The sequence below is a fragment of the Populus euphratica genome, unplaced genomic scaffold, assembly GCF_000495115.2.
Source record: "Populus euphratica unplaced genomic scaffold, PopEup_1.0 scaffold31.1, whole genome shotgun sequence".
NCBI classification, from domain to species: Eukaryota; Viridiplantae; Streptophyta; class Magnoliopsida; order Malpighiales; family Salicaceae; genus Populus; species Populus euphratica.
This window is the reverse complement of record NW_011499850.1, coordinates 15,229-27,976: the sequence shown is the minus strand read 5'-3', so window position 1 is coordinate 27,976 and position 12,748 is coordinate 15,229.

The window sequence follows — 12,748 nt, the reverse complement described above, 5'->3', positions numbered from 1 at the left end:
GTGGCAACTTTGTGTGTGATTCCATATTTCTTCATTAAAGACTCAAATGGCTTGTTGCAGAAATGTGTTCCACCATCACTTATTATGGCTCGAGGGACTCCAAATCGACTCAAAATATTTTCTTTCAAAAACTTTATCACTGTTTTGTGATCATTGTTTCAACTTGGAATTGCCTCTATCCATTTTGAAACATAATCTACTGCGACTAATATGTATAAGAAACCAAATGATGGAGGGAATGGGCCCATGAAATCTATACCCCAACAGTCAAAGATCTCAATGACAATAATAGGGTTTAAAGGCATCATGTGACGTTTTGAAATAGATCCCAACTTTTGACAATTTTCACAAGACTTGCAGAATGCATGTGAGTCTTTGAACATGGTGGGCCAGTAAAATCCACTTTGTAAGATTTTTGCAGTTGTCTTTCTTGATGAGAAATGGCCCCCACATGCCTTAGAATGACAAAATTTAATGACACTACTTACCTCATTGTCAGGAATGCATCTTCGAAATATTTGATCAGGACAATATTTGAATAAATAAGGATCATCCCAATAAAAGTTCTTCACTTCGTTCAAAAACTTTCTTTTATCTTGGGTATATTCCAATGAGCTGGCAATTGTCCTGAAACAAGAAAATTGACAATATTAGCAAACCAAGGCAATGTAATAGACAGAAAGTAAAGATTCATCAGGAAAGTAGTCATCGATTGGTGTGATGTCAGTTTTCGAATCTGTTGTCAATCTTGACAAGTGATCTGCGACAACATTTTCGCTGCCTTTCTTATCTTTGATTGTGATATCAAATTCTTGAAGTAATAAAATCGACCGCACCAATCTAGCCTTGGAATCTTTCTCAGAAACAACAACAGGTGAGCCAACAAGATAAGATCTGAATTTTTCACATGCAAATACTACTGCAAGTAATTCTTTTTCAGTGGTGGTATAATTCATTTGAGCACTATTTAAAGTTTTACTTGCATAGTAAATTACATAAGGTTTCTTATCTTTTCTTTGTCCCAAAACAGCACCTACGGCATAATCACTAGCATCACACATTATTTCAAAAGGTAATGACCAATCGGGAGGTTGAATGATAGGAGCACAAGTAAGCAAGTTTTTAAGTTTAACAAAGGCTTCTTCACAATGTTCAGTCCATTCAAAAATAGTATCCTTTGTTAGAAGGTTACTTAAAGGCTTAGATATTACACTAAAATCTTTGATGAACCTTCTATAAAAACCAGCATGTCCCAGGAATGATCTAACATCTTTAAGAGATTTTGGTGTTGGCAAGTTTGCAATTAACTCAATTTTAGATTTGTCAACCTCAATTCCTTTTGATGAAACAATGTGACCAAGTACAATGCCATTTGTTACCATAAAATGACATTTTTCCCAATTCAGCACAAGATTCTTCTCTTCACACCTGGTTAAAACCTTTCCTAAATTAGTCAAACAATCATCAAATGAATCGCCAAAAACAGAAAAATCATCCATGAAAATCTCAAGAAAATGTTCAACCATATCGCTAAATATACTAAGCATGCATCTTTGAAATGTGGCTGGTGCATTACATAATCCAAAAGGCATCCTTCGATATGCAAAAGTACCAAATGGACATGTGAAAGTAGTCTTTTCTTGATCTTCCAATGCAATTTCAATTTGGTTGTAACCCGAATAGCCATCTAGGAAACAATAAAATTCATGACCTGCAACTCTTTCTAGGATTTGATCCATGAAAGGTAAAGGAAAATGATCTTTTCTAGTCATTGAATTAAGTTTCCTATAGTCAATGCACATGCGTCAACCAGTAACAGTTCTAGTGGGAATTAACTCATTGTTCTCATTTGTTATCACAGTGACTCCAGACTTCTTAGGTACAACTTGGGTAGGACTTACCCATTTGCTGTCAGAAATAGGATAAATGATTTCATTATCTAGAAGCTTAATGACTTCATTTTTCACTACTTCTTTCATATTAGGATTTAGCCTTCGTTGCATTTCTCTAGAGGGTTTAGCATTTTCCTCTAAATAAATTCTGTGTGTACAAATCAAAGGACTAATTCCTTTTATATCAGCTATGGTCCATCCTAATGCTTTTTTGTGCATTTTCAGAGTTTGTAATAACTTACCTTCTTGATGTGCATTAAGTTTGGAAGAGATTATTACCGGAAAAGTTTCATTTTCTCCCAAAAATGAGTATTTGAGATTGGATGGCAACGGCTTCAAATCAGGTTTTGGTGGTTGAACACTTGAAGGTATGAACTTAATTGGTCATGGTGGCAATTCCTCAATTTGTGGCCTCCAATTACTTGTCTTTGATTCTTCCTGAAAATAAATCATTTCCAAATCATCAGATTCATCAATCTCAATTTCATTGGAAGTGGTTGGAAATTGATCATGAATTAATTTTTCAGTAAAGTCCACTTCCTGTAAATCATTATCATCTCTAGGTTGCTTGCAAATGTTGAAAATATTCATCTCCAATGTCATGTTTCCAAATGATAGCTTCATCAGTCCATTCCTACAATTAATCAATGCATTAGAAGTTGCAAGAAATGGACGTCCTAAAATAACAGGAAATGAATTACATACTTCAACAGGTTGTGTGTCCAAGACAATAAAATCCACAGGATAAATGAATTTATCGACTTGTACTAACACATCTTCAATTATTCCTCTAGGCACTTTTATAGATCTATCGGCAAGTAAAAGAGTTATAGAAGTTGGTTTTAACTCACCTAGATTGAGACTCTGAAAAACTGAATATGGAAGTAAATTCACACTAGCACCAAGATCAAGTAAGGCTCTTTCAATTTTATGCTCTCCAATAAAGCAAGAAATTGTAGGACATCCAGGGTCTTTATATTTCAAAGCATTATTGTTCTGAAGAATGACACTTACTTGTTCTGCTAAAAAGACTTTCTTTTTTAGATCTTTCAAAAATTTAGCATAGGAAGGAACCTGTTTAATAGCATCCAGCAAAGGTATATTGATCCGTACCTGTTTGAAAATTTTAAAAATTTCAGAGTTGTGATTGACTTTCCTTTGTTTGCTTATGGCATGAGGAAATGGAAGTGCTGGCCGTGAATCAGTCGTTTCTTTGTAATTTTCAGATTCAACCCCTTCCTTACCCTTAGAGATTGACTCATCATCTTTCTCATAAGGTTCAAGAGAGGGTTTTTCAATAACCTTACAACTGCGTAGAGTAGTGACTGATTTGACTTGATCCATGTGTTGGCTTTTGGAACTACTTGCATTTGCATTGTATTGCCCCTTGGGATTTTGTTGTGGTTGAAATGGAAACTTACCTTTCTCTTGGAAACTGAGATGATATGTTAATTTTGCAAGAGTATCTTTAAAATCTGTCATGTTTTGAGCAAGTTGAGTATTGATTGTCACTTGCTTTTCAATGAATGCATGCAATGTTTCCTCAAGATTTCTTCTAAAAGGTGGAGCATAAGGAGGTGCATATCCATGAGAATTTTGGAAATTGTGGTGTGCATGAAACGATGGTTATGAAGTTTGTGCATTGTTGTTCTCACTCTTCCAACTGAAATTTGGGTGATTTCTCCAACCAGGGTTGTATGTTTGGGAGTATGGGTTGTGGTTGGCCTTTTGGAAACTGTTTAAAGCATGGGCTTGTTCATGGAGACATTTCTTAAAAGAAGGCAAGGTTGGACAGTTACTGGTTGAGTGTTCATTTGTTTTACAGATTTGACACACAATGTTTTCAACACATTTTAATTGACCACTCTTTTTCAATTCTAGTGCCTCGACTTTTCTAGCTAAAGATGCAAACTTGGCTTGAAGGTCATGATCTTCCCTAAGGTTGTACATACCTCCACTAGATGTATGAGGTTGAGTTTTACTCGGTGCCTCATAAGTACCCGCGGTGTCCCAATTTTGAGCATTTTCAGCTAACAAGTCTAAGTACTCCATTGCTTCATCAGGGTCTTTATCTTCAAAAGTTCCATTGCACATCAATTCAACCATTTGCCTATCTTTAGGTGTTAACCCTTCATAGAAATGTGAAACCAATCTCCATGTTTCAAAACCATGATGAGGGCAAGTACTAAGCAAGTCTTGAAACCTATCCCAACATTTGTAAAATGTTTCTCCTAGTTTTTGAGTGAAAGTGGTGATTTGTCTTTTGAAAGAATTTGTTCTATGAGATGGGAAAAACTTCTTTAAAAACTGTTGTTGCATTTCATCCCAAGCACGAATGGATCCTGGTCTCTGTTGTTGCATTTCATCCCAAGTGAGATGGGAAAAACTTCTTTAAAAACTGTTGTTGCATTTCATCCCAAGCACGAATGGATCCTGGTCTTAAATTTTGTAGCCATGTTTTAGCTTTATCTTTTAATGAAAAAGAAAAAAGCTTTAATCTGATGGTGTTCATGCTACAATTTAAATTATTATATGTGTTACAAACCTCCTCAAATTCTCTTAAATGCAAGTATGGATTTTCCAAATCTAAACCATGAAAAGAAGGTAAAAGTTGAATGATGTCTGACTTAAAATTAAAATGAGATGCATCAGGAAGGAAAATTATACATAATGGTGCACTTGTTCTTATAGGATTCATGTGGCCTCTAAGTGTTCTAGCACGGTTATTCTCATTATTCTCATTATGAAGTGATTGATTATCTTCTTCGGCCATATTTTTTGAAAATGATGAGGTTATCCTACAAAGTCTACCACTTGATGTACGTAACCACACTCTCATGCACGTATAGGAATAGAATAAAAGGAAAAAGAAAACAAGAGAAAAGAAACAAGAGAAAAGAAACAAAGTTATATACAAAAAAAGTGAAAAGAGAAAATAAAATAAATATTATAATTTATACAAAACTTACCTCCCCGGCAACGACGCCAAAAACTTGACACGACTAAAAGATTGATGTCTTCTCCCAAGTGCAGGAGTGTCGAAGTAATAAATAACCCGGCAAGACCGGGGTCGAACCACAGGGAGGTTAATTGTACAAATTATAAATAACAACAATAACAATAACAATAACAATAATAATAATAATAATAATAATAATAATAATAATAATAATAATACTAGTAGTAGTAGTAGTAGTAGTAGTAGTAGTAGTAGTAGTAATAATAATAATAATAAAGAAAGAGAAGAAGAAGATGATGAGAACTTGGAGATGGAAAATTAATGTAAGGATTAAACAATAATAATAACAAATGTCAAGGTTAGAGGTTCCACTAATGGTATGTCAAAAAAGTATAGTATAAACTCTTATTATTCAATTGGAAACCACACGCAAAGGAGGTTCCAATCAGATTATAGATTGTTAACATGATTACATTAGTTATCTTATTCGATTAATGCTAGTACTTGTAAATTTCGTCAAGCATTCATGATTATAACTTATGTTAACAACAAATCAAGTTCCTTTCATAACTCAGGTATTGGTTATACCATACAGTATGAACTATGAAAGTGCCAAGCATTTGTTGTACCAAGTGTTATACAACATAAATCAAGATTAGTCAGTTAACAAGCAAAGTATTAAAGAGTGAACAAGATAACAAATATAAAACATGTTAGTATCAAACATTAAAGTCCATATTGAGTTTACACTATACTTATTCTTACACAATTAGTGTAACCTTTTCACCTTGACATAATAAACTTAGTTAGACATAATGAAAGAAAGAAAAACAAATAAACAAAATAAGAACATGAATAAGATTAAAGTTAACTAAGTAAATGCAAGGAAATGAAAGGTATAAACTTGATATTAATGAAAGTAAAGCATAAACATTACAAAAAATACAAAGAGAGAAAGCAAGAGCATGATCTTGATCTGAACACCAAGATGTCTAAATGCATGGAAAATGCCTCCTTTTATAGGCCAAAATTGGGAACTATTGATTTGATGACTAATTGATGAGTGGATGGCCAACTCTTGACTTGGTGACAATCCTTATCTTCTCTTGTCTGCCCAAAACGTCATTGATAACGTCAAAATTGGAGTCACTTGAAAACATGAAAGTTATAGGAAATTGTCTCAGCTTTCTTGTATAAAAAATTCAGCTCATTTGGACTTCTAGAACTCTAGATATGGCCAAAGTACTGAACAGTGCTTAGGCTGGAGGACAGTTTCGGGCTTCTTTGTTGTTGCAATAATTTGGACTTGAAAATGGCCTTTTTAAATCTTGGGCTCCATATGAAAGTTGTAGGTCTATGTCTTACCTTTCCATCCATATAAAGTAGACCTAAATCTGAGATCTATAGCTCCAAATATAACCCAATTACCAAATAGTGTTCTGGTTTAGATTGCACCGACATCTCTTTTCTAATTTTGGTCATCTCTTTACCCTTGCAATTTAGGTTCTTAAAGTCATCAATCAATCCTTTTATTTATACGATAGGCCTGTATTTAAAATGAATATTTACCACAAATTAAAGGTATCTTATATTATTAGATATATTATTATAAAACATGCTTTAGTTAAGGAGTTATTGATACGTCAAGTGCAAAATGATGATATAAAACCATGATAAAAATGCACTTTTAAGTACTAATCAATCATTCATATTAATTTAATTAACATGATAACACCAATAAGTATTTTAGAAATAAGCATATTTTTTTAACTACTAGTACTTAAACAATCCTTTCAAATAAAATATTTTTCACACAAACAAACTTTAATTATTTGCCCAACTAAACGAGGCAATTTGATAACAATATTCTAGATATCATATCCTTAAGATATACAGTCAAGATATACAGTCATCTCCATATTAATTAATAGTTAACTTTGATTTACCACATTAATCTATCTTGAAATTAATATTAAAAACAATATACTAAAAATGTTCATATTAACAAAACTTTATTTTTTTCATGTGTTTTCTTTCTTTTATTCTAGTAACACTTGGCAATACTGTATCATTGTATGCTTAGCATCAATTTTCATTGAAATATCTTTTTTTCTTAAAAAATATATTATTATTTTTTCCTTTCTTTTGATTTTTTTTTATTGATCTCTCTCTCTCTCTTATTAGGGTTTTGCTAAGCCAATTATACATGGAAAATAGAGTTTTTTTTAAAATAAATATGGATTATAATTGATTGAATGAGTATAAATTAAAAATAATTTTTATAACAAAATTTATGAAATGGTCTTCAATCAGTAGAATTTCAACACCAAAACTAACATATTAAAAGTGCTTGTGTTATATGTATTGTTAATAGGGTGACTAATTTGCCTAAATAAGTTATTTTTAAATCACAACAGTTGAATTATCAAGACTTGTTATAGCTAATTACAAGTTAAACTTTAAAAATGCCTAACACTTTATGACAACTATGGCATTTTAATTTATGCAAAGAGCATAAGCATTTTATAAATGTTTTCTTTTAGGGTACGCTAAAAAATGGACAATAAATTATTATAAAGAGGCAACGAGTTCTAGACAAGGATTAAATGAGTTAAAAAATGAAGTGATATTAATTAATAAGTTTCATCATAGAAATCTTGTAAAGCTTTCTAATTGAATTCATTTTCACATATATTTTAAGTATTAAAATTGAATTCAATTACATGATTTAATAATTTATTTTAAATATAAAAATTGTAATAGGTTATTAATTAAATCAAATTTGCTTTGAATTAAATTTAATATATGATTTGGTTCCAAGTTTAAGCTGTTAGATGATGAAGTATTTAAAAATATTGTTATTTATCCATTTTCTTTTTAATTATTGGAGTAAACTATTATTCTATCCTCATGTTCTTAGTGAAATAATGATTAGTCTGTTTGGTTTGAAAAAAACTCAATATTAAATTCTTATATTTTGTATATATTTTTAGCACTTGTCTTTTCATAACAATTTATTGTTTTCTAAGATCTTACCTGAAAAATTTCAATCTTGAACAAATTACAAATGCATTTTGAAATTTTGAAATAACTAATATTTCATTTATAACAAGAAACTAACTTATGGTTTTCAAGAACATAATGACTATCTTATAAAATCATAAAAAATACATAGACTAAATTCTAATTTACTCTAATTATTATCTTTTAAAACCTCTAACTTAAAAGTAGAACTACTTAGGTGGTTTATGTTTTTTATTTCCAAATAAATACTGATATATTATGCATTTAATAATAATAATAATAATAATAATAATAATAATAATAATAATAATAATAATAATAATAGTTCATTATTTTTTACTTTTAATTGTTAACATCACCCAATAAAAAAGTTGAGGAGCTATTATTACAAATCCACCAAAAAACTAATTTAATATGCCAAAAACTAGTATTATCTTATTTTCACTCATAATAAAAAATAATAGCTACAAATTGTATTCCGTTAATATTATGATCAACATAAATTTGTAGTTTATTGATATATTATTTAGTCACCTTCAAATTTCATTTTGGTTACAAAATTTCCATCCAAAGAGAAACTCAATATTAGATTTAATGAAAGAAAATCATTCAATTAATCTTTTTATATAAACTCGCATTGAATAAATAAAGAGAAAAGACAATCCTATGCCTATAAAAGTTATTATCAAACAATGCCTATAAAAGTTATTATCAAACAATTTATGAACCGTAACTCTACAAATTAAATTGGAGGTTTTGATACATTTTTAATTAAACATGTATAATTAGGTTATAGATTATGGTAAAACATTTCATAAACCCTTATATTATTGAATGAATAGCCTAAAACTATTATTCAAAGTATCGATAAAAAAAAATATTATTAACTGTGGTGTTGAGTTCTAGGTGAGCGAGATGAAATCTACACGACAAAAGAACATTTGAGATTGGGAAGGTTAGGTAAAAAAATTTTAATGTAAGTTAAATTGCAATAGAGAAAAAAACTAAATCCTAAAATTAATTACCTAAATTATTGAAGAAAAGAGTGCAAAACCCAACTTGTATACAAAGAGAGGGGGTAAATCAGAATGTTCGATGGTAATAATAATGGGTCTAGTGGGATGTTGCCATGAGTCTATATTTTTATTGGTTTACAAAGAAAGATCGAAGTTGTTAAGATAAGGAAGATGAAGATGAAGATAAAAGTTAGGGATGTTGAAGATAAATGAGAAAAAGATAAAAAGTTTGAAATAAAAAAAAATTAGATCAATAATGAAAGAGTGATTTTTCTATAATTATGGATGTTATTAGGGACCAAGGAGATCCACTACAAGTTAATTAATTTTTAGCTGTTTGTTTCTTTGTTCTATGTTTACATTTTTGAGGGGTGAGAGACTGTAAGTGTAGAATTAGCAATAAATAATTAATTAACTTGCAGTGGAAGTAAATGATGGAGATCTTATAATATCAAAGTTAATTAACAGTTTACATAATTTTAATTTTATATTAAGATTTAAATAATTATTTTTTTAATCAGTAATATATAATCCATTGCAAATTTTATGTTGCTTTTAGCAATGAATTTTCCATTACCAAAGCCTATTACTAATATCAAAAAAATAATATTCATTGTAAATCTGTTACTAAATTTAGCAATTAAATCCTTTGCTAAAATCAGATGATAATAGCTCAATTTTTTAGTAGTGACATCACCTTTCAACTTAGTAAATTTACTCAAACTTAGTAAATTCAAAATAATATTATAGTATTTATTTCTAATTAATAATTTGGAGTATTATATTTACTAAATAAAAATTATTAATTCATCATAGTTAATATAATATATAATTTTATACTTATTTAAATTTTATTTTTGTCAAATAAATAAAATATATTTATATAAATAAAGTCAAATACCACATGTAAATAGTTAATTAGCTACAAATCATATGCAGGATCACCTCTCTCATCAACAATTTGGATTGTCTTCTGCTACGGAGTCTTTCCTTGTGTCTCAAATCACCATCTGGATGCTACAAGTTATTCACCTGTAAAAAGGACAGTTTGCTAGACTAGCAAAGGCTAATCGTAAACTCTACCCACGCCTAGGATGAGCTAAGAAAAGAGAGACTTCCTGTACTGTAGTTCAAAATCCAAAGGTCTCATAGTCTCCAAAAGAAATATATAAATAAATTGAAAATTAAAAAAAAATTGCGTGGACACATTATTTAACACCAATTTTTTTTAGCACAATAAATGTAATGTAAGAATCCAAATTAGATTTGAAATGCACAGCTGTTTCCTCAATCACAAGCTGTGGCTGCATTAAAGGAGAGAGAAACAAATTTCATATTGGTTAAATAATTGGAGTATTAGGGCAATAAACATTAATGGCTGATGTTAATAATGTCACGAGAATGGTTGGGGAAAGTTCTCTAGTTTAATGTCTAACACAACCTCTTGTGATTGTCCCTGCATATTTATATTTCGAGTCCATTACCCCTCACGCCTACTTTCTTTTTTCATTTTATTTTTAAATCCAGTTTGGCAGCCTCAGTTTAGGCCAAAACTAACAATTTGTCTTGCTACAGGAACCTGGATTCTCGATCAGACAAATTGACAAAGTATGATATAGTTCCCTTAGAAACAACAGTAATAATGTCGGAGTATTTTAGGTGAAATTATTTATTATTTATTTTCATTTCTAATTTAGAAATTTTATTTTTCTTATTTAGTTTATAAAGTTTATTTTTTTCTTATTCCATTTAGACCTAAGACAAGTATAATAATGATTATTTGGTTTGTATTTCGGGGAAACTAAGCTAAAAAAAAAGTTCGATGATAAAATTTTGAATTAATATTTTTATGTTGTGACCTTATATGGTAGAATTTTGCATTATTTACTTTTTCTTATTTTTTTCCCATCTACATCATTTGTTATATAAGCTCTTGTAAACTAGTATTAGAATTTATTGATTTCTTAATGGATAGTTGCTATGTGTTATTGAATAACTATCATTAGAAAAATTGGTTATAGAACATGACATGCTTGTATAGAACATGACATGCTTGTATATGATGGAATAGAGAGGTTTCCTCTCAAGAAAGAGACATCAAGAAACTTGTGTTAGAAGACATGTAGAGATAAATTATATGATTAACCCATTATCTAGTGTTGATAAACTTGCATGGACAAGTTGAAGAATTATAAAGTCAATTGATAGAGATGAAGAAGAAAAAATTAGAGCAGAATGATCATGAATCTATAGCTAATTTTAAGAAGCCATTTAAGAGGCATGACAAATGAAGCAACTTCTTGATGGGGAAGAATATTATGCAAAATTTGGTGATCCTATTTATAATAAATAATGAGTATATGTGGATTAGTATTGTCCATCAATTTATGATATTTATTTTAATAATAATTATGTTGATAATGATAAGATAAAAATAACAAGAATGATTGTGATGATGTCATCAATAGTATCTTCATTGATAAGTTAAGGGAGTGCAAAAAAACATGAAAAGTGATCAACAAAAAAAAAATTTGATTTATGTTAGGCAAATCCATTTTTTTACAAGTTTAGTATTATTACAAATATAAATTTATTCAAAGGTTATATGGATATATTATTTGTTGATGAAGCAACTTAGAAGTTTGTGATTCATTACTTTACAAGCCAGTGAAAAAAAAAATATTTGTCAATTGATGTTTTTTAAATTAATATCCAAAATTGTTATACAATTGAAGTGAATAAAGAAAAGATACTAGGAAATATTGATTAGACATCAATGAAATAAAGATAAGAATATTTGAACTTGAGAACAAGGTTTTTTTAACTTGAAAAGACTGATAAATGAGGATTTTTAGGGGAAATTATTTATTTCCTTAGTTTTTTTTTATTCATATTTAGTTTAAGAAGATATTTTTTCTTATTTAGTTTAGATTGAGGACTAGTATAAATAAGGTTTTTAAGTTTATATTTTAGAAGACTATACATGAAAACAGATTTAATATTAAAATTTTAAATTAAAGTTTCTGTGTGGTAATCCTATTCGGAAGAATATTGTGTTGCTTGTACTTGCTATCTTTTTTAAGTTATTTTTATCCATGTCAAGTATCATATCAAATGATATATGTTTCAAGTATGTTATCAAATTATTGGGATATCCCTTTATTTGTTCTAAAAAAAATTAGAATGACTATTTTTTACATGAAAAATAAATATTCACATGTTAACTATAAAATAGGAAAAAAAACCTAAAATTGATAAGTTATTCTCAGTCAACTAGGAAAGATATAAAATAATTGATCAAAGAATTAGAAGTTATGATCATGAAAACTAGAAGTCATGATCGATGAGGAATAAATAATCATGCATAAAAATAAGAGGTCACTTTGATTTATTAGAATACCAAGTCTTTTTAAAAACAAGAATCCTCAAATAATTAAACTTGAAGTATTATAATTTAGTTAGAGTTTATAGAATTGTTAGAAAGGAGTTACATATTGATATGTATTCAAATTATATTAGAATTTATGATGTAAACTCCTAAGAAATTATATACAATTTGTATAGGATTAGAATTATAAGTTTATATGAAACCAACCTCTCTAACAAAATATATAAAATAACATCTAATTACTGGAAATGATGTATAGTTCCATGCACACAATTCCTTTCTATAATTTATCTTTATTTATTGTTTTTTTTCTTATTTTTGTTTGCAATTATTTTATTATATGTATTTATCATTTCCTTATAATTTTACCTATATTAATTTATTTTACATTCCTTTTTCTTATCAATATGTTAAAACCTAAGTAGGGAACTTTACACCATATTTATTTTATGAGACTACATTTAACTCT